The 23,162-nt window shown below is 43.1% G+C and overlaps 1 pseudogene; it reads right to left on the minus strand.

Annotated features, from left to right (window-relative positions):
• Positions 1–1,067: 1,067 nt before the first annotated feature.
• Positions 1,068–2,184, minus strand: LOC103289203 (L-lactate dehydrogenase A chain-like; annotated as a pseudogene).
• Positions 2,185–23,162: the final 20,978 nt, after the last annotated feature.

The raw sequence follows: 23,162 nt of genomic DNA on the forward strand, positions 1-23,162 counted from the left end.
GCTAAGAAATGTCATATTCTGCCCTAGCTGGTTTGACTCAGTGGATAATGCCTAGGCTTGCCGACCGCAGGGTCCAGGTTCGATTCTGACCAAGGGCATGTACCTAGGTTGCAGGCTCCTCCTTGTCTGGGGCCCAGGTCAGGGCTCATGCAAGAGGCAACCAATCAAAGTGTTCCTCTCACTTTGATGTTTCTCTCTGTCTTTCCCTTTCTCTTCCAAATTCTCTAAAAATCAATGGAAATATATCCTCAGGTGAGGATAAAAAAAAAAAAAAAAAAAAGAAATGTCATATCCTATGAAAGACACATCTTGAAAATGCCTAAAGAAAGTTGTCTTTTTTCATGATGAAGGGACTGGAGTCTGTGTTGATGAAAACACCTTGGCAGCTGCGGTGACTGTCAGTGGCTGCAGCAGCGGGGTGATGGGGCTGGTTCCTTCCCCTGATCAGCCTGGTCACCTCCCACCAAAAGAGGCCAGACTTCGGCTTAGCATGGGAGCGGGCCTAAGCTGTCAGTAGGACATCCCCTGAGGGCTCCCAATATGTGAGAGGGGGCAGGCTGGGTTGAGGGCCTCCCCCCGAGTACACGAATTTTGTGCACCAGGCCCCTAGTATTAAATATAAAATTTCAGAAACAAACAATTCATAAGTTTTTTTTTTCATTGTTCAAGGTTTATTTGGCATTTTAGTTGGTATGACACTTGGATAGTTGGCTGTATTATTTATATGTAGACTTTTCTTTTTACATTATATGGCAATGTACACTAATCTGATACATACAGTACACAGAATAAGATCCTTTAGAACAGTTATGCACAAAACATGTAATATTGGATTTACATTAGATCCCAGGATGTGATTAATTTGAGGGGGGGGGGGAAGTTGGGCTAGGCATGTAGAGTAAAGGAGCCACAATTTATATAACACACAGTGAACACACATCTAGTCTGAAGGGCAACTGTAGTATGTGCAGCATTGGCAGTGGTGCCTTTGAGGAGGGGGAACTATTTCACACTAACCAGTGCAGAACTATGCAAGATAAGTAGCATCTGGCATCAGGATGAGATCCTGGGTTTTATGAACCATTACTATTTCTATCTTTAGGAAACTGATATTCTTAGTCACAGATCAGATAAAAAGGACAATATGCACAATCTCCAACTAAAATCCATCTGTAGCCTAGACAGTGAGGTCATATGGCATTAGAAGACTTTAAAACTGCAGCTCTTTCTGGATTCCCCAAAGTGTGTCTGCACTCTTCTTCAAACGGGCCTCTTCCTCAGGTGTCAGAGTCACCTTCACAACATCTGAGATTCCATTCTGTCCCAAGATGCAAGGGACACTAAGGAAGACATCTTCTTTTATTCCATAGAGACCCTTAATCATGGTGGAAATTGGATGCACGCGCCTAAGATTCTTCATCATACTTTCTGCTAAATCTGCCACAGGGAGACCAGTGGCCCAGGATATGTAGCTTTTGATCATCTCATAAGCACTGTCAAACCACCTGTTTGTGGACTTGTTTCCACTGTTCCTTATCTGCATCCGTGCCTAAATCAGGGTGCAGATTCTTTAGGGAGACACCAGAACAATTCACTGCACTCCATACAGGCACACTAGAGTCTCCATGCTCCCCAAGGACCCACCCATGACAGCTTAATGGTTGAACTCCCAGCCTCTCCCCCATTAGGTAAGGGAACCCAGCTGAATTCAGATTGCAACCACTTCCAATAACATGGTTTTTTGGATAGCCGCTTAACTTCCAAGCCACGTAGGTCAAGATAGCCACTGGATTGGAAACAAGCAGCAATTTTCAGTTGGGCCTGTAGTATACAACTTTAGGAATGATGAATTTAAAGATGCTCACGTTACCCTGGACCAAATGAAGGTGGCTTTCTCCTTCTTGTGGATGTGCCCAGCTGTGATATCAACCAGCGTGGCGTTTGCTATAGTTTTTGCCAGAGACAACTTTTGGTGTTCTAAGGAAAAGGCTGCCATGTCGGAGATCCATCATCTCTCCCTTCACTTTGCCTTCCATGACACCAACAAGAGCAAGTTCATCTGCCAAGTCCCTCATTAAAGATACCGATGGCACCAGCCATGTCAACGGCACCCACCCCAACGACTGTCATCTTATTCTGGGGGCTTTGTTCTTCCTTAAGAAGATTCACCATCAGCTGACCCTGGAGACTGCCATACTGGACTTAGAACCACAAGGAACCGAGAATGCACGGTGGGTGGGCGTCGGTGGCGCGCAGCGTTGGATCCGGACTTGGCGGCAGCTGCTCGGGTAACAAGTCAAAGTTTTACATCGGCACCGTTTGGAGCAGCAGCGGGATGAAGTCTCACGATGTCCGGCTCCGCGCCGCCTGGGACGAGAACCCTCCTTGGTCCCGCGCAGTCACGCTGCACACGCTCCCGCCGGGTCACTTGGCAGCCGCCGTCTTGGTTGCCGGGCAGACTTGGTGCCGCCCGGCCTGCTTGTGTTCACAGAGAGACGCCATGAAGTGCTTGTCACTAGAGTCAGAAGGTTAATGGCAGCCTAATGCCACCGCACAGCGCCTGCATCACTCACCTCCCTTCACCTCCTCACGCGGGCCTGTGTCGTCGTCTCACAGCCTCGCAGGAAGGGTGAGGACAGCGCAGTAAGGTGAGAGGGAGGGGGCTCATGCACAGTATATTGTGGTAATTGTTCTGTTCTGTTGTTTACTAGTTGTGGTTAACGTCTTACTGTGCCTCATTTAGAAAGTAAACCTTATCCTAGGCACGTGTGTGCAGGGAGAACAGTACACACCGGGGTTGGTACCCTCCCTGGTTTCAGGCATCCCCTGGGGGTCCAGGATCGTGTCTCCCGCAGGTAAAGGGGGGGGCCGCGATCTACAGCAAGCGTGTCAAACCCAAAGGCTGGCACGGGCCAAATAAAACAAGGTGTAAGTTCATGTGGGCCGATAAAAAACAAAAGCTTCACTTTTCCTAGAAACGTAGGTTTATTTCGAGAGAGACATGCGGAATACAAAGGGCCGGAATAAATGAGTCATCGTTAACATAAAATAATAGAACATTTTAATAAAAATTAATATCTTTTTTGAACATTAACTGACCAGACACTGAATAACTGCACAAAATTAATAAGCGTAACGCAAATAAACCTATTTTTCTCGTTCTCCGAAAGCGAAATATTTCCTGTTGCACACACCGAACACGTCAGTCCAAGACTAATGACGTGGCAGTCAGCTGCTAAAACATTCGCTGCTAGTATTAGTGGAGAGAAGGGAAATGAATGCAACACGACTACAGTAATCAGTCATTAGCGAATGTTGTGGTTTGTTACTAATTATAACAGGATATTGTAAAAATTAAGTTACTAAATTTTTATGAAAACGTTTACTTTTTTATATATTTTATTGATTTTTCACAGAGAGGAAGGGAGAGGGATAGAGAGTCAGAAACATCGATCAGCCGCCTCCCAGACCCCCACCGGGGATGTGCCCGCAACCAAGGCTGATGCCCCCGACTGGAATCGAACCTGGGACCTTTCAGTCCGAAGACCGACGCTCTATCCACTGAGCCAAACTGGTTTCGGCTGAAAACGTTTCTTACCGTTATATTGGCTGGGCCACAGAAATATTCGTTGTGGGCCGCGAGTTTGACATGCTTGCTCTACACCAGGGGTCCTCAAACTTTTTAAACAGGGGGCCAGTTCACTGTCCCTCAGACCGTTGGAGGGCTGGACTATAGTTTAAAAAAAAACACTATGAACACATTCCTATGCACACTGCTAAGTCAGCTGTTAAGCAGGACAGGCAACGGCGGCAAAAACACCCAGCGGGCCGGATAAATGTCCTCGGCGGGCCGCATGTGGCCTGCGGGCCGGAGTTTGAGGACCCCTGCCCTACACAATCCAAACCTAAGCTGTCTGGTGGCAGGTTGGAGACTCTCTGCCTTCAGCGTTTCCCAGGTGGATGCCCGGCATGTGCACACTCAGCGGCCCTGCTCAGGGGCAGTGGGAGGGGAGTGGTTTTAACGAGACAGCTGCCTGGCGGATTGAAGATTTCGGGATGGGACTCAGGACTTTGGAAGGCAGATGCTGGAGATGAAGGAGGGGTGTCGCTGGCACAGAAGCATCTCCAGGTCTGTTTCAGGGAAAGGCCGAGGGGAATAGAGTATTTCGTGGGGTCAAGGGGCAGAGAGGGAAGCCTGAGGGCATCAGGTGGAGGTCCCCCAAGGCCGGGTGGAAGAGTTTTGAGTTCTGTTTGTGGAGAGGAACTAACAATGCAAGAATGGCAGCCTGGGAAGGATGCTAGAGATAATGGAATTCATGCTTCTTGTTTTACACAGGAGGAAACTGAGGCCCAGGTTCACACAGCAATCAATGGGCAACATTGGGAAATCAATCATGCAGCAGGCAGAGTCTGCAGCATCGTCAGGCACCGGTGATAACCACTGGTGGCAGGAGCTGAGGATCCACGGGAGGAAGGGAACACAGCAGGCTCAGGTCTGGGGCAATGCTGGAACTGAGGAGAGTCTGAGGCAGGAGCTGTGCTGGCAGGAGCTGTGCTGTGCCTGGATGTGTCAGGGCAGCAAAGGAAGAGGAATTGGCAGGGATACACGGAAAGAGACCAAAGAGATTGGAAGCATCTAGTGCTAGAGAAATCAAGGCAGGAGAGGATTTAGAGGAGGAGGAGTGGCAGCCAAGGGTTCAAGGCTATTCAAAGTTTGAGTTGGTTATGGACCAAGGAAATGGCTGTGTGCGTCACTGCTGTGAGAGGCACCCAGACTGTAAGGAGTTTAGGGGAGAAGGGAGGAGAGCAGACGGAGGAGGTCAGCACAGGCAGAGAATTCCAGATGTTGACTGAAGTCAGGAGGCTGGGCTCTTGAGGGAGAAACAAGTTAAAGAGCGTTTCTGTAGGAGAAGGGAGATAGGAGAGTATTTTTTGGCTTAGGGGAATGAGCTAATCTTGCATAATGGGATTAAATTTTTCCTCTTATTTCATCTCTGAGTCTTAAGATCTTTCATCTTTAAAACGGGGATAAGGAATGTGTTATAGGCTTGTGAGGATTAAATGGAAAAACACATGACTAATGCTTAGTATAATGCCTGGCACATTATAACACGTAATAGACAGTGGTTATTTTTAACATTTTATTACTACACATTTTTGAAGGGCATATCCCAGAATCTTGTGGCCTAGAAAGGATTATATTTTTAAATCTTGGTATCTTGTGTCACTTTATGGGGTACATTTGATTAATATATATGGTTTCACATATTTTGAAGGATTGGGCTGGAAACAGGCCCAAAGAAGCATTTTTTTTTTATTGCTCATGTACATGTGGAAATTATAAATTTTAATTGTGTTATTATATGAGCCAATTTCCTCCTCATGGTGATGGTGGGAGTTCACCTTTCGGGAGAGGGAATTTGGTTTTGGATTTATTACTTACATTTGCAAAAGGAGTAAGAAAGACTAAAATAGGACACTTTCTGATAAGCAATTTGACTTTTTCTTTTTTCATTTTGATCTGAAACCTGTAATCCAAGATTGAGGTAATTTTTCTTATTTTGAAAAAAATACTTTTCCATAGGTGGGAATGATCTTGTTTAAGCAAGGATAAGACATAGATGAAAGTGAGACTTTTCTCTTGGAGGAATCCATCTGTGCCTTTTGGTGTGAACTTCATGAAAAAAAACAAAAAAGCCCACAAAACACACACCACACACACACACACACACACACACACACACACACACACACACACACACAGTATGTGTGTGGAGATTGCCGGGAAACCAAACGACAAAATCTTTTTCTTTTTAAAGAAGACACCTGCGATGCCAGCTAGCCAGCACAACCACATGGAACGGAAAGGAATTAGTTATAGTCCTAAAAGAGGGATAAATGCATCTGCCGTCAGATTAACCCCAGAAAACAGTTTTGTTTAGTTTGAAATACTCTGACTCAAAAGCATGCTGATTTCAGCATGAGAAATAGATGTGTAAGATGACTTCTCAATAATCAGAATGTGGGGGTTGCATCTTAGGTGGACAAAATACAACATTGATAGGTCTTAAAAACAATGTTGAGTGCAACAATGAGAAAAATAAGGATTTATGATGCCATTATGTAATCTAAAGCCACATACACACACCAAACAGCCCACACCAAACATACACACACCAAACTCATAGAGATTTGTGTATATTTACTAGAGAGGTTGCCTAAGAGGTAGGGGGCATCAGTGTGAGGATCAGAGATAAGAGAGAAAAAATCTATAATAATAAAAGCATAATATACTAATTAGACCAGATGTCCTTCCGGACATCCTTCCAGACAAAGCTGCAGTGGGCGGGGGCCACGGCAGAGGTGGCAGAGGCCCAGGCAGTGGCGGTGGCAGGCGGGGGCCGGGGCCAAGGCCCTTACACGAATTTTGTGCATCGGGTCTCTAGTAAAAATATAATAAGAGAGGGGCTATGCACAGACTGATAATGATAATGTGCTATGACTTGGATATGATTTTTAAAAAGAGAAATCTTTTAGGTTGTGTTTTCTTTGTTGCCATATAATCAATCTGATGCAAAGGCAAAGAACTTGCAGGCAAACATGTGGTCCTCGTGGTAACATGGGTTTCAGGGAATTCCTCAGAGCAGTTTTGGATAGGGGCTTCCTGAGGGGAAAACAAAGAAGCTGTGGTTTCAGCCACATGTCAGAATCAGGACACCACCTGCTTTATAACTCCAGGGGAGTCACACGATGCTGACTGCCACCTGCCCACCTGGGCGGGACCTGAGCCTGACTCCCTCAGGGCTCTGCCAGGGCTGTATCCCAGGATATTTTTACAACTTATATTTAGACCTCGTTCTGGTGGAAAAGTTATTTTATGAGAACGAAAACAAGCAATCTGGGAACATTTTTATGGTGAGAGAAATATGATTATATGAGAGCACAGATGAAATACTTTACTTTTATTTTTTTGGTTCATGATGGCAGGATAGGAAGGACCTTAACTCACCTCCTCCTTAACAAATCTACAACTATATATGGGACAATTCCCTCTAAAAGGGATCTGAAAAGCAGGTGATCAGAGCCTACACAACAAAGGATAAAAGATTGCATGGAGATGGAAGGAGAGGCAGGGATATCCTCTTGCATAGGGGATGTAGGGGTGCTGGGGCCAGGGGTGACCTACATCCCAGTAGCTACGATCCACAAACAGGAGGGATCTCAAAAGTACGGAGGCTTTTCCTGAGGAGAGAGGGATTCGAGTTCCCCACCCCTTAGATTCTACACAGGAGAGACAACCCCCTACCCCCCCCCCCCAAACACCTGGGCATTGTGTACCTTAACATTTTATAGTTAAACATTTTTTACCCTTAAGATGTTTGCTTCAACTACAGCTTGTATATGGGGCTAGAAAAGTTCTTGGAAAGAGCTGAGTGTTGATCTTGTATGGTCCATCTAGCTAGCAGGGATTCTCTAAATGTGGTCCTGGCCACAGCAGCATTAGCATGGAACTTGTTACAAGTGCAAAATCTCAGGCTCCATGGGGATCTCCTGAACCAGAATCTCTGGGAGTGGGGACAGACTATCTGTGGTTTAACAAGCCCTCCAGGTGGTTCTAGGATCAAGCCCTCAAAGTTCTAGGATCACTGATCTAGACCCCTATGTTTTAATGTGGCTGTACAGACTTTCCTCACTTGTAACCTGCCATCTTTTTATTAGGACTAAATTACCTAAGCCAAACCCCAGATACTTACATTGGAATCCCTGGGAGGCAGAGCCCAGGCATCAGCATTTCTTATTTCTCCTCAGATGGTTCTCATGGACTGAGAACAAATGACTTACCCTCCTCTGGGCTTCAGTTCCCTTACCCATCAACTTAACTGGCTCTCTTTAGAGAACTATTGATCTAGACCAGGGCTTCTCAAACTTTAATGTGCACCCGAATCAACTGGAATCTTGTTAAAATGCAGAATCTGAATGAGTAGACCTGGGGTGGGGCCGAGCTTCTGCATTTTTGGAAGCCTCCAGGGCACACTGATACTTCTAGATTGCCAACCGTACTTGGAGAAACAAGGACCTGGGAGCAGAGGAAAGAGCATTAGCTGGGGGGTCATGGTTATCTTTCTGTGGATAAACATTTAAAAATGTTAATAGCTGTGAATTTATTGTTAGGAGTACTTTACTTAGAGCAAGTGTTGTGGCCTTTGATAGATAGCAGTGATAAAGCTGGCTTTTAGGAGTAAGCCCATTTAAATAATAGAAGTATATGACAGAGAAAAATTATGAAGATAGGATGACTCAAGTTTTGGAAATGCTGAGAAGGCAGTTGCAAAAAGGACTATGAGAGCTGAAAAAAAGCAACCCTTGATTTTGATTGGCTGAGTGAGACTATATGTTAGATCATTTATGGGGTAAGCATTCTGCAAAACTTATGTACTGGGTTGCAGGAATCATTATTCAAAAAATATTTATTGAGTGCCTGCTTTGCACTAGTTACTCTTTTGGTCACTGGGGAGAGAGACAGAAACTCATTATGTCCACAAGAAAATTATAAAGAGGATAAGAGGTCATGAAATAAATGTCTGCACTTTTCATTTAATATTTCACTATAAAAATGAGAAAAAAAAAAAAGTCTTGCTCACTAAACAGCCAGGAAAGCTGTCTTAACACAGTAATTCATTCATACACAGGTCAAAATCAGGGTGAAGGAAAGTCCCAATTCTGGCAACTTCTCCTGGATAGAGCATGTTTACTGGACATAAGGAAAGGAGCTGGTTCGCCTGCCTGGGTTAATTTCTTGAACTAGCTAAATGGTCTTTATGTCCTATGCTACCGGGATGCCTTGTGACAGCCCATGAGGACAGAGCTCAATGAGTGTGAAAAAGAAGTCACTGACTCTGATTCAAAATAAAATTCCTAAATAAAGAGTCAGGAACACAGCACAATTCAGTGATACCTGTGATCCTGGGCCCCTGTCCTTGAACATAAATGGGAACTGCCAACTGGTCATTTTCCCTCATTTCTTTACGACATTGGGAACAAATGACTTACCCTTCTCTGGGCTTAAATGCCCTCACTCATCAAATCACAGGATTGGGCAGTCACTAGGCTCTCTTTAGGCAGAGCATTTTGATACCTATGATTTTAAAGTTGAGAAGGTCATCTAATGGAGAGTATATGGGGAAGACTGGGGGGAGGACACTTATTAAAGGTGTAGTTAGACACTGAAATGTAAGAATTGCATTTTATAATAATATCTTTGCCGAACCAAGGTTTACAGAGAAATAGGCACGTTAAAAATAAAATAAAACAAGACTTTGTTTGAACTTAATAATAATCTGATTCTTTTCTTTGCTTTGAGGAGGTTAAGGCTATTGAGAATATGTCCTGAATTAGGTCTACCCAGCCAGAGTGAAGGTAGTCAGTGTTTGATGAACTTAAATAATGTAGCCAATGAAAAGTATAACTTAACTCTCTGCCACCAACACACATATAGGAATGGACAAACACACACTTCCCATTCTTAACTGTGAGGTTTGTGGAACTGCAATGCAGCCATAATTGTTTGTGCCTGTCCACTTTGGCTTGCTTGAATGCAGAGGCATGGAGAGGACCTTCCTAGCCAAGCCTCCCTCGCTTGTAACCTGCCATCTGGAGACAGAGGTCTAAGATTGATCTTACTTAACCAAGAAGGAGCCAAAGGGAGGATGGAGGTCTGATGGCTTTGTTGCTTGATGTGGAAAAGAAACAGACTGATGGAATTTGTGTATAATCCCTAAGGAGAAAGTGTTTTTGTGCTGTATTTCTTTTTGACCTGGAAACTCCGAAAGCAAGTGTTAGAAGTTAGAAGAGGCAGTTCCAGAGTCTGGATTTATTTGAGTTGGTGGTGTGTGTGGGAGGGTTGGGGGAGGGAAGCCTTGATTACAAAGGGATAAATGCTTTAGTTCTATGCACCAGATATAATGCAGGATTTCCTGGTCTGTCTTTCCAGGCACCAGGAGCCTCTGATGAAAATCAGTTATCTCAATTGGGAGTTACTCCTTATCCTGTAGCAGAGCCTGATATTAACATTTCCTGCCCAGGAGTTGCTGGAATCCGTGTGTTCCATTCATGTGATGACAAAATGATTGCACTGGCTTCCTGTCACCAGCATAATCTTTCTGCAGAGACTGGGGGAGGTCAGTCTTTCTGATGAGCCAGGTCCCCAGCTTGCTTTTCTTTACTCATACAAACCAGCTCGGTTGCACTTAACAGCTCTTACTGTAAGTGGTGCTGTTGGACCATTTTCCTCGTGCGCACTTCCATTTGGTACTGTAAGTGCATTCAGAGGATGATTTGATGTTAAAAGGATGGTTCCTTGTGACTAGTAGAATAAACTTTCTTCATATGATACTTTCTTCCTACTGTCTCCTTCTAGTTTGCGCGCCTGAGATTTCTCTTACGTGCAATAAAAAATTAATAAAGCAGTACGGATGATGTGGTGATGCCCACTGGAAATGTCTATGTTCAAGTGTAAGAGGGTAACGGAGGGCTTGAGGATGCCTAGCAGCTGTGGTAGCCAATGGTGTAAATAGACAGTGTAGGAGAAATTGGGGTAGTAGACTACAAATTACAGAAAGTGAGTTGATCATTTATATATAAAGGAAGTAATAAAAGGAAGCCCAGAAAGGTGCAGGAAAAGGAGGAAAGATTTGCCTTAAATATTAGCTAGGAGAGGCCATTATGGGCTAATAACATGTAGGAAAGGATTGTAGTATGTATGCATGTAAGTGTATTGTTTGTATAATCAACAAATGGGATTACTTACTTTTCTCTCGTGGGCTCCTTCCCTAAGTCACTGTCCCCTGGCAGGCCTGGTTACCTTTTCCCTAGTCCTAAACACAGAACGACAGCTGAGCCTTATAACCCTGGCTCTAGGAAGATTATGCCATGTAAACACTGCATCTGTAAGTAGCTCACTGCTTAGAGAAAGTGTGTCACGTTTAAAAACTGTGACTCCTTTTTAATTTGCATTTTTTATTTCAAAAGAATAAGGGACATTAGGCTTTTATTTTATTGGAGGAGTAAGCTTAGTAGCTGATGTAATTGATAAACTTGTTTTTCCTCCATTGTCATCAGCCAAGTTTTTGTGGCACTAATAAAAGGAGAACATTGGATTGGTACCCCCTGCATAGCATACTGGGACCAGTTTTTACAGATTGCAAATGCAGGAGCTTTGGTCTCGGGAGATCTGGCAGGAGAGGGTGGTATACCTATTTCCTTCTGCCACACTTTTGGTGAAAGGAATTAGACTTTTAAATCAGGAAATTCAGCAAGATGAGTTAGAACTTTGCACAAAAGCAGTGGAGGAATTGCAGCTGGTTGGACATTTGATATGGAAATGTCTTGCTAAATCAGGATTGGTGGAATGTTGCTCTCCTGGCAGGCTCATTTCTCCTCTTGCTATCTGTGCATTTCATGTAGAATGGAGCAAGCAGGAAGCATCAGCACCACTTGCTTGTGGGAAGACCTGATGGTTCAGATGTTTTTTATTAGTAACTGGGTGTGGGCTTTTTTCAAGTTAAACTAAAGCAGCAGTTCTAGCAGGAAGAGCCTCCCCTATCTGTGTTTTCTGTTTCTGGATACTCTTCCTTGGAGAGCTAGATTTCAGCAGGGAGGGTTGTTAATGGTGGGCTTTGTGCAATGGAAAACCTATGGGAAGAATGAGAAAACTGGAGAAACATGAGGTTATGTCATGGACTTCAGTACTTTATTTAGAAGCCATTGATTTTAGCAACACATTTTCCTAATGGATGACTGATTTTTCTGGTTGTGCAAACAGTATCCAAATTATCAGGCAAATATTTGGCTCAGGAACAAATATTTTTACCATATTGAGCCAATCACTTGTGCTTCCCAAGGTAAGGTGACTTCTCCTTTCCCTCCATCTTGTAATTTGTGTTTGTTGGGAGTAAGCTTCCTATGGGTCCTGTGGATTGGCTTCATTGCTACCTGTAGGAAGCTCTAATCATCCTTTTCAGATAGAAACACACTTTGGCTAATTGTTCCTGAGTTCACATTTGGTTTGTTTGTTTGTTTTGTTTGTTTGTTTTTGCCCCAGGATGCCTGGGGCTTTCCTGGGGGAGAGCTAGCTTTGCTATATCAAGAACTTGAGGCTGGGGGAGGGGGAGTGCTGCTCAGGACTAAGCATACAAACTAGCAGGTGTTTAGGTGGGTGATATTGGTTAACTCAGAATCTTCCGATTCTCATGGGGGAGAATTAGCCACCCACACTCTGCTTGGCAATTGTGCCCTTGGTTGAAATAAGACCCAGGTTGGAATGTTGGATGAAGAGACCAAATCAATATTCATCATAATTTAAAAAATATTTTTTTTATTGATTTCAGAGAGGAAGGGAAAGAGAGAGAGAGAGATAGAAACATCAGTGATGAGAGAGAATCATTGATCAGCTGCCTCCTGCACACCCCCTACTGGGGATCAAGCTGGCAACTGGGCATGTGCCCTGACCGGGAAATGAACCAAAAGGTCACGGTTCATAGGTCGACACTGAACCACTGAGCCATGCTGGCCAGGCTTCATTATCACTTTAAAAACAACTTAGATTGGTTGGAAAAAATCCATCATAGATCTGATCACAAATCAGTGGCTGAACCTAAGAGAACAGAGTTAGGGCAGGTTCAAGGGGAAGCCATGAGGTAGGTTTTCTTTCTCATATGCTATCTTGCCTTTCAGTTTCTTATTCCCATTCCTTAAGGATGCTCCCTGGGCACCCTCTCGGACCCTTTCCTCAGTGCCTGGCCTGTGGAAGAGGAGCCCATGATTTCACAGTGTTAGGATATAGTTAGCCTTCCAAGATTTCTATTTTAATTAGGGAGCTCTAGGATAAGAGCAGATCACTCTAAACTTTTTGTTTTTTAATTTTAATTTTATTTTTTTAAATTAAATAAATCTTTATTGTTCAGATTATTACAGTTGTTCCTCTTTTTTCCCCCCATAGCTCCCCTCCACCCGGTTCCCACCCCACCCTCTGCCCTTACCTCCCCCCCACTGTCCACATCTATAGGTATACGATTTTTGTCCATTCTCTTCCCGCACCCCCCACACCCTTTTCCCCCTGAGAATTTTCAGTCCACTTGCTTTCTATGCCCCTGATTCTATTATATTCACCAGTTTATTCTGTTCATCAGATTTTTTATTCACTTGATTTTTAGATTCACTTGTTGATAGATATGTATTTGTTGTTCATAATTTTTACCTTTACTTTTTTCTTCTTCTTCCTCTTCTTAAAGAATACCTTTCAGCATTTCATATAATACTGGTTTGGTGTTGATGAACTCCTTTAGCTTTTTCTTATCTGTGAAGCTCTTTATCTGACCTTCAATTCTGAATGATAGCTTTGCTGGGTAGAGTAATCTTGGTTGTAGGTTCTTGCTATTCATCACTTTGAATATTTCTTGCCACTCCCATCTGGCCTGCATAGTTTCTGTTGAAAAATCAGCTGACAATCGTATGGGTGTTCCCTTGTAGGTAACTAACTGTTTTCCTCTTGCTGCTTTTAATATTCTCTCTTTGTCTTTTGCTCTTGGCATTTTAATTATGATGTGTCTTGGTGTGGTCCTCTTTGGGTTCCTTTTGTTTGGGGTTCTGTGCACTTCCTGGACTTGTAAGTCTATTTCTTATATCAGGTGGGGGAAGTTTTCTGTCATTATTTCTTCAAATAGGTTTTCAGTATCTTGCTCTCTCTCTTCTTCTGGCACCCCCATTATTCTGATGTTGGTACGCTTGAAGTTGTCCCAGAGGCTTCTTACACTATCTTCACATTTTTGGATTCTTTTTTTCTTTTTGCTTTTCCGGTTGAGTGTTTTTTGCTTCTTTGTATTTCAAATCTTTGACTTGATTCTTGCGTTCCTCTAGTCTGCTGTTGGGTCTCTGTATAATATTTTTTATTTCAGTCAGTGTATGTTTAATTTCTAATTGGTCCTTTTTCATATCCTTGAGGGTCTCACTAAATTTATCGGCCTTTTCTAGGAAATTCTTGAAAAACCTTATAACCGTGGTTTTGAACTCTATATCCAGTCATTTGTTTTCCTCCATTTCTTTCATTTGTGACCTGTTTCTTTGTCTCTGCATTTTCACTGCTTCCCTGAGTTGGTAGGGTAGCTTTGTGTGCTAGGTGTCCTATACGGCCCAGTGGCTCGGCCTCCCCATTTACCTGAGGTGGACACTCTTTGTGCACCGCTTTGTGGACTGTGTGTACAGCCTTGTTGTAGTTAAGTCTTGATTGTTGTTGGTATCGCTGGGAGGAATTGACCACCAGGCCAATTGGCTGTGAAGATCAGCTGTGTCTACGCCGGGAGAACTTCTGTGCCGGAGACAGCCTTATGAGACCAGACTTGCAAAATTGCAAAAGCCTCTGTGCTCAGCTTGGATAGGGCGGAGTCTCAGGGCTGAGCAGACAGTCTTGGCTTCCCGTCAGCCCTGCCCTATGAGGCCCCTGGGTCTCAGTGTCCCTCAGTAATCGCTGCAAGCACTTCTGAGAGTAAGCTGCCCTCGAGTTTCCCCCGCTGCCAGACAGTCCAGTTTCTCCCCCAATGAATCTGGATTCCCAGATTCTCACCTGGAACTGGAGTTCAGCGCAGTGGGGAGTTTCTGTTTCCCACCCGCTAGAGAAAGCCAGCGGCACATTCAGCAGTCAGTCCTCTTTTCGAGCACTCTCGCGTGTGCCTCCAGGCCTCTGCCTTTCGCGGCTCCCCTGAGTTTCTGCCTGACAGTCCAGATTCCCCCCGTATAAGCCTGGGTCCCCAGGGTCTCACCTGGAACTGGGGTTCAGTGCAGTCGGAACTGGGGTTCAGTGCAGTCGGGAGCTTTTGTCTCCTTCCTGCTAGAGAAAGCCAGCCAGGCACTCAGTCGCCCACGTGCATGTCTCCGTACCTCACCCTTTTGCAGCTCCTCTGATTCTCCATGTGCTTTCCTCTTTCCTTCTAGTTGTAGAATTTCCACTCAGCCAGCTTTCCTATGGTTCTGGATGATGTTCGTTTTGTCTTTTAGTTGTAGTTTTGAAATTGTTGTGCGAGGAGCAATTTAGGTGTTTACCTATGCCGCCATCTTGGTTTCTCTCCAGATCACTCTAAACTCTTAAGTAAAAATCTGAAATGGTAGAATTTCTTATGAAAAGGAGAGATTTTTTTGAACGAGAGAACTTTCCAAATGAGCCTGTTTCTTTGATGCTTAAACTATGCCTTCAATTAAGTTAATTCTTATTCTTTAATTCAGATAATACATGCCATAGTTAAGATATTTGAATCCAAAATTTGCTAATAACTAGCTATGTGACCTTGGGCAAGTCACTTAATCTCTCCAGGCCTCAATTGTATCACGTGAAGTGGAAGAAATAATAAAGCTTTTCAAAGAGTCTTTATAAGCTGCAAATGAGGTCACACACACACACACACACACACACACACACACACACACTCTCCTTGTTCTGATAAGCATAGGATATTCTGTAACATTTAGTTTCCTCTAGGGAGATCAACAGGGACTGGGGTGGAATACTTTTCATTTTGTATTTTTTGAATTTTTAGCCATACAAATGTCTCACCTACATAAAAAATTAAAATAAAAATATATGTAAATTACTTAACAGGAATTTGTTAATATAAAGAAACGTCACCTTACTGGTAGCTCATTTATGCAGTGCAGGTCACTGATGAGCGAGTGCTGTATAGGACTGATCTCATTTCATCCTTACACGTGTTGTGTGGAGAAGGTGCTCTAGACTCTAGAGTCTAGAGGGTTCATGGTTGGGATATCAAAGTAAGGGGCTTTGGCAGCTGTAGTCTGTATACATAATAACTTTAAAATATTTTTACTATAAAATATTTCAAACATACAGGAAAATATAGAGTAGTACTTTTCTATAATTACTTGGAATGTTCTTAAAGGGTGGCCATAGAACTTAGTATCCAAATTGGGATACTTTTAAGAGAGAATGGGTTGCTGTTGATAGTTATGCTGGGATTACAGATGTGAATTCAACAGCTCTGGGCAAACTGGGTGGTATGGTCACCTGGAACCAAGCATTGCCATGTTGAAGTACCCTCTGCGCCTCTTCCTGGCCCATGTCCCACCACTTCCCCCCACCCCCAGACAACCATGATCTTGATATGGATGTGCACACTATTCACAGTTTATGCCCAGACTACATATATGTGTTATAAACTATACAGAGTGCTCCTATGTGTGTTTCTAAATGTCTCATAAATGGAATCGTATGTTCTCACTTTTTTAAACCAGTAAGGCATTTTCCCTTCTTTTCCTGGACAATTAAACAAACTAGGGCCAGGGAATAATGATGTATTAGCTAAGGTTCTTTTGATTAAAAGCAACAGAAACTAATTCTGACTAGCTTAAACCATGAGGGATTTAATGAGGAATATTGGGGCACCTTAAGCATCCATAATTGAGAAAGAGGAGTTTCAGAGTAGCTCCTATTGAATCGCTCATGCACCCATCATCAATATGGTTAAACCACAGTGGCCCTAGTCTCTGTATGTCTGGGTTCCAGTAGTCAAATTCCAGAGACAGTGAGAGAATCCAATTGGGCCAGGCATTCTTTGCTGGGTCAACCCTTTGTATATCGTCAGGAATGGAAGGTTATGTAATAAGGTCATAACAACTGAGAACTCACCTCACAGGACTGGGACCCCCAGAAATGGGGAAATTGTTAGTTGGGCAACTAAAGAAGTGACAATCACAAGTGGGCAGAGAAAATTTGGAGAGGAGAAGGAAAGCTCTATGTTTATGGTTTCTCCTGAAAAGGAACAGAGGCAAAGTGTTTCCATTTGGAAATTGCTCCTGTGAATTTCTTGGGAATTTTACATGGACTCCGAAATTCTTGAGAACTATCAGTTGAAATCAAGAAAATTGTATGAAGGATTGTAATTCTCCTGTGAGAATTGAGGCTTATATAATCTGTGTAGAGACCTTACTGGTATGAAGATATCCACTGACTTCAGGTTGAGAGCAAGAGCAGGAACTGTTGATGCATGGATTTGAAGGTCAAGGTCGACATTTCTGGGAACGGGGACAGGAGCAGTAGGAGAGAAGAATTTTAGTCAGTCTTTCTGTATCTGTTGCTCTCAGTGTGCTTTCATGTCTCTGTCCTCTGCTGATAGCGAGTAAATGTTAATAAGTTTACATGCATAGTATACTTTTCACAAATCCTGTGAGTGCTGTTCTAAGAAATAACAAGTTTTGGAATTTTTATTAAATTGTCATTAAATTGGCAATTCTGACATCTGCTTCTCTGTGGTGCTCTTACATTTGCCAGGAGACCCAAATATTACATTATTTGAATTCTGTTGGAGAGAACAGTTGATGTTTTGTGGAGTTAAAAATTTCATTTAAAAAGTGACAGTCTTTAAATAATTGTGGTATTATCTTCCAATTTTTAAATGATCTTAGCATTTATCTTGTTCATGTTCATTTGTTTTTCAAAATGTTTTCTATTACCCTGTGTCTTTATCAGGTAGATACAATTTCTATATGTTATTGGATTTTATAATCTTGTCACAATATGTTGATTCATAGTGTTAGCAAACCGTCCACTTGTTATTATATCTTTTCTTAACATAAGACCATGAAAACTTTTCATATAGAAAAGTTTTACAGAATAATTCTGTGCTTATTGCTTTTTTAATCTTCACCCAAGGATATTTTCCTTGATTCTAGAGAGAGAGGAAGGGAATGAGAATGAGATAGAGAGAGAAAGAAACTGATGTGCAACATCGATTAGTTGCCTCCTATATGTGCCCCAACCAGGGATTGAACCCACAATCCATGTATGTGCCCTGACTGGAAACTGAACACAAAACCTTTTGTTGCACAAGATGATGCTCAACCTGTTGAGCCACGTGACTGGGCTGTGCTTATTCTTATGCTTTCCTGTTATTTTTCAAAATCATGTAAGTAGAGTGTTATGAAATTTCAGAATAACATAAATTCAGGAGGAATTTTCAGATATTCCATTTACTTATTCCAGAATCCCAATGATTAATATCTGTCAGAAGTTTGGACAGTGAAAGGGAATAACATCCTCTATTGAATACCTGATAGAGTTAAATGATAAAATGTTATTGTGGAGCCACTCTCACTAATGATGCCCCTAAGTCGGACATGTTGGAGGATCTCAGATACATAAAGAGAACTGCTATTGGATAAAAACCTGGTTGATTTCAGTTCCTACTGAAAGTGGGAAAAATCCATTCCATGAGAATTGAAAAGTTACCACTTCCTAGGTTCTGAGGAAACATTAGAAACGGGGAAGAAAAATGCCAAAACAATGAAGGTGCTCTTGGCTTCCCTTTGAAGTTGATAACCATAAAGCCCCAATCATTGGCACCACTTTTGGGTTAACTTAGTGTGTCCTGAAAACCCTATGTTAAAATGCAGTTGTGTTCACTATTTGCTTGAGTTGATTTTCAAATTATTGTGCCCTCTGTAGATGTGCTCTGAGGAAATGAACAAAAGACTGGAAGAATCTCATGGAGAAAATTGGTCAGGCAGGGTACATAGAATAGTTGGGACCCGTGTTCCTGATAAATAGGTAAGTAACATCTGAGCTAGGCCTGGGCTGGGCTAGGGACTTGAGGATGGCATGTGCTCACAACTCCAAAACTGACTGGCTTTGATGTCGTAGTATTTCACTGTCAGTCATACAAATTCACCCAGACTTCATAGCTGAAAAAAAAATCCATTCATAAGGTAGGAATACTGGCTTGTACAGCATACTTGTTATTTAGCTCCATGATATAGATGAATATAAAATAGTTTTTAAGAAATTACTTTATAGCCCTGGCCAATGTTGCTCAGTTGGTTGGAGTATCGTCCCATACACCAAAAGGTGGTGGGGTGGATTCCTGGTCAGTGCACATACCCAGATTTCAGATTTGGTCCCCAGTTGGGGCACATGTGGGAGGCAACCAATCTCCCTCCCTCCCTCCCTCCGTCCCTCCCTCCCTCCCTCCCTCCCTCCCTCCCTCCTTCTCTAAAGTCAATAATTAAAAAAAGGCTAATTTTGTAAAAAAGAAAAAATAAATAAAAGAAAAGAAATTACTTTAGCAAGGAATGCTAAAATATTTATTTAGATATTAGTCATATATTGGGGATCCCTTTCTAAAATCCACCATACCAAAAAAACCAACACACAACACACCAAAGAAAAAATTCCATGTAGGTTATGATTAAAAATGACTAATGAAATATAATTAATAGAAAGTATAGTTCTTTTTTAATGAATATCTAAATTGTATTTCTTTAACAAAATTCACCTATTAAAAGAGTATAGAGATTCCTTTAGAAAAGTAAAGATTTTTGCCTTTTATAACAGGAGGAACTTTGATAAGACTTTCTAAAGTTTTTAGTAATCTGTTATTATATATCATTGATGGTTCTAGATATTTTGGGGGACACCTGGAAATTGAATCTTCATCCTTGGTTGATCAGTCTTATTATTTTTAGGTAAAACTGAATTAAAAGGAAACTATTGGCTTTCCAAAAACAATATTTACAAGTTAGTCAATTAACATTAAGTGCTTTTCAAAGTTGGGGCTAGTGCATGAAGGTCAGGAAACTACACCCGAATTATTTTGCCCATTGGCTTCTTGTGCTGGCCTTGGGAGGTTGATAAGCAGCCCTTCAGGATTCCTAGGCATCCTGTGGCACCTCCAAAAACAAACCACACAGGAATGGGAATTTCCATGTGTTAGGCTGACAACTCCTTTTGCACTGTTACAAAGTATTTAAGGGTCAATAAAAATAAATTTTTTAATCCTTAACGCTAGTTCCCTATTTTGCCTATGATGTTATGCTAGATAGTGTGCTGAAAAGGTAATCAGACATAGTTCATTCTTGCTCTCAAAGACAATACTACTGATACAAAGATTAAGAATCATTACTATTATATTATTTATTAGAGGCCCAGTGCACAAAATTCATGCACTGGGGGGGGGGGTGTCCCTCACCCAGCCTGCACCCTCTCCAATCTGGGACCCCTTGGGGGATGTCCGACTGCCGGTTTAGGCGCGATCCCACAGGGATCGGGCCTAAACCGGCAGTCGGACATCCCTCTCACAATCTGGGACTGCTGGCTCCTAACCGCTCGCTTGCTTGCCTGCCTGATTGCCCCTAACCACTTCTGCCTGCCAGCCTGATCACCCCCTAACCACTCCTCTGCCAGCCTGATTAACACCTAACCACTCCCCTGCTGGCCCGATCACCCCCAACTGCCCTCACCTGCCGGCCTGGTCACCCCAAACTGCCCTCCCCTGCTGGCCCGGTCGCCCCCAACTGCCCTCCCCTGCTGGCCTGATCTCGCCCCCAATAGCCCTCCCCTGCTGGCCTGATCTCGCCCCCAATAGCCCTCCCCTGCCAGCCTGATCTCGCTCCCAACTGCTCTTCCCTGCCGGCCTGATTGCCCCCAACTGCCTTCCCCTGCTGGCCTGATCTCACCCCCAACTGCCCTTCCCTGCCAGCCTGATCACCCCTAACTGCCTCTGCCTGCCTGATCACCCCTAATTGCCCTCCCCTGCTGGCCTGATCTCGCCCCCAACTGCCCTCCCCTGCAGGCCTCATCTTGCCCTCAACTGCCCTCCACTGCTGGCCAATTTGGTTCTGATTGGTCGATTTCTATGCCAGTCAGCATCAAAAGCTCCGCCTCCTAGGCAGTCATTGGCTCCTCACAGTTCACCCAGATTTGGTTCTGATTGGTTGGTTTCTATGCCAGTCAGCGTCAAAAGCTTTGCCTCCTAGGCAGCCATTGGCTCCTCACAGTTCACCCAGATGGGTTCTGATTGGTCGGTTTCTATGCCAGTCAGTGTCTCTGGGCCTATCAACAGGGCCTGATCAGAAAGGCGGGGCTGATCAGCAGCCCAGGTGGAGGCCTGGAGAGAAATGGAGGCGCTGCTGCTGGAAAGAAAGAGAGAGGCAAATGCTGATCAACAGCTGCCACAGAGGCTATGTACCAGACCCTGCTTCTCTCTTCAGGCCTGTCTCTGGGCCTGATTTCAAGCCCCCTCAGCAGTCAGTGCTGGATCACCGTGGCTGCAGCCGCAGCAGTCAGCGCTGGGTCGCCACGGCAACCCAGTACTGACTGCAGGACTGACTTATGGTTGGTCGAGCCTCCGATCATGATGGACCCAGGATTTTTATATATTAGGATAATTATTATGGTAATAATAAATTTAGTAAATATAATAGCAATAAAAATTATTTTTAATAATAATAATGGTAATAATAATAATCATTGTAGCAATCACTTATTCAGCCCCTATTATGTTCCAGGCACTGTGCTGAGCAATTGCTACATATTAGCTCTTTGAATATGGTCATCAACCATAGGAGGCAGGTAGCATTATATCCATTTTTCAGTGCAGAAACCTAGCTTTAGGGAGAGAAAGCAAGTTGTCCAAGGCCACATATGTAGTCATTGATGAAGGTGGGAAACAAATATTTGAAGCCCAAGATGTGGGAACACAGGCACAAGTGCACTAGACACACATGAGACAAGAACCTTTACATCACTTGAACATTCACTTAGTGGCCTTACAATGAAGGCAGTAGAGAAGCAGCAAGTTCTGTTGGGATTGCTATGTGCTATTTCATTTGGACACAGTGAAAGGGAACAGAAGGCTTAGTGGAAGATGGTATTTTTGGAGAAATATAATGGACTTTCTCCACTACCCGAAGGTGTTTGGGCAGATTAAAAAGGGAACTGGTGCTTCCTTAGAGGAATGACTGCCTCATGACATTTTCCACCTGCTTTTCTGGCACTTGTCCTGTACTTTTGGCATTTCTTCGGCTCTTAGAGTCAATGAGTCAACAGCATGTTTTTAGCATTCCCTGTGTGCACTGAAGTAGACTCCAACTCAATAGGAATACTTAACTACCATGACCAAATGTGTGTGCCAGCCTTCTCTGCCAGCCAGGGCATCGGAGGTGGAGGTGGGAGGATGGAAGAACAGAACATATAAAATTATATATAAATATATATGTAAGTCATTTTAAGTCTCGAAATCACTCAACGGTTTATATTTCTTTAATATGTTTTTATTGATTTCAGAGAGAGGAAGGAAGAGGGAGAGAGATAGAAACATCAATGATGAGAGAGAATCATTGATTGGCTGCCTCTTGCACACCCCCTATTGGGAATTGAGCCCACAATCTGGGCATGTGCCCTGACCAGGGAATTGGACAGCGACCTCTTGGTTCATGGGTTGACACTTAACCACCACTGAGCCACACCAGCCGGGCTCAAGGGTATATTTTTTAATTGGGTGATTTTACCTGCTTCCTTTTGCAAATTCTAGTAACTTTCTTAATAGAAACCTGACAGAAATTATTCTTTTAATGCTTCATGAGTAAAAAAGGGAATCATTGAATGATTTATCTGGAAGGGACCTGAAATATCTAAAGTGTTTCATAGAATATTAATGTCCTTACTCTGTTTTGGAAAAGGGCCCATAGTCAGATAAAATTTGGAAATTCTGGGTTAAAGTTGAGTATTCTTTCCTATGGAACTTCAGTCTTTAATATGCTATTGCGCTTTGTGAATCTACAGGATAGAGGATAAAGTATGTAGTGTTTCAACACTTATTTTACCCTAAATTCTCTTTTTGGGAAATGCTGATCTTGCTGAGCCAGCTAGTGTTTTTCTCTACATGAAGGTGCTGGCTGACACCTTTTTTTTGAGAGCAAGGAAGTCCCAAGGGAAAGGGAAGACATATCAGTTGCTCCTGTTTCATGCCAAGAATTCTCAGTGAGATGCCTTTCTCTAGACTAGAGGCTCAGAGAAGGCCGAAAGGCATCTCTAGGCAAACAGAGCTGCCCTTCATTGTGACCCATGCTGCCGAGAGCTCTGAGCTCAGTACAAAGGGGTGACCAGTCCCTAGAAGCAGGAAAATGTATTTATCCCTGACCTAGCCCCCTGAGGACACACAAATGGGAAGGGGGATGTCACCACTGTAATCATAAAGGTAGTCTGAGTTTTTTTCCTTAAGCAAACTGGTCTTGTGAATTTAGGCTGGGAAGCACGAGTTTTAAAAAAAGTTAAACTGATGTCTTTCCTGTGGGACCTCTCAGAGCTTTGAATATGAAAATGTGCA

Source organism: Eptesicus fuscus, chromosome 15, assembly GCF_027574615.1.
Source record: "Eptesicus fuscus isolate TK198812 chromosome 15, DD_ASM_mEF_20220401, whole genome shotgun sequence".
Lineage (NCBI taxonomy): Eukaryota > Metazoa > Chordata > Mammalia > Chiroptera > Vespertilionidae > Eptesicus > Eptesicus fuscus.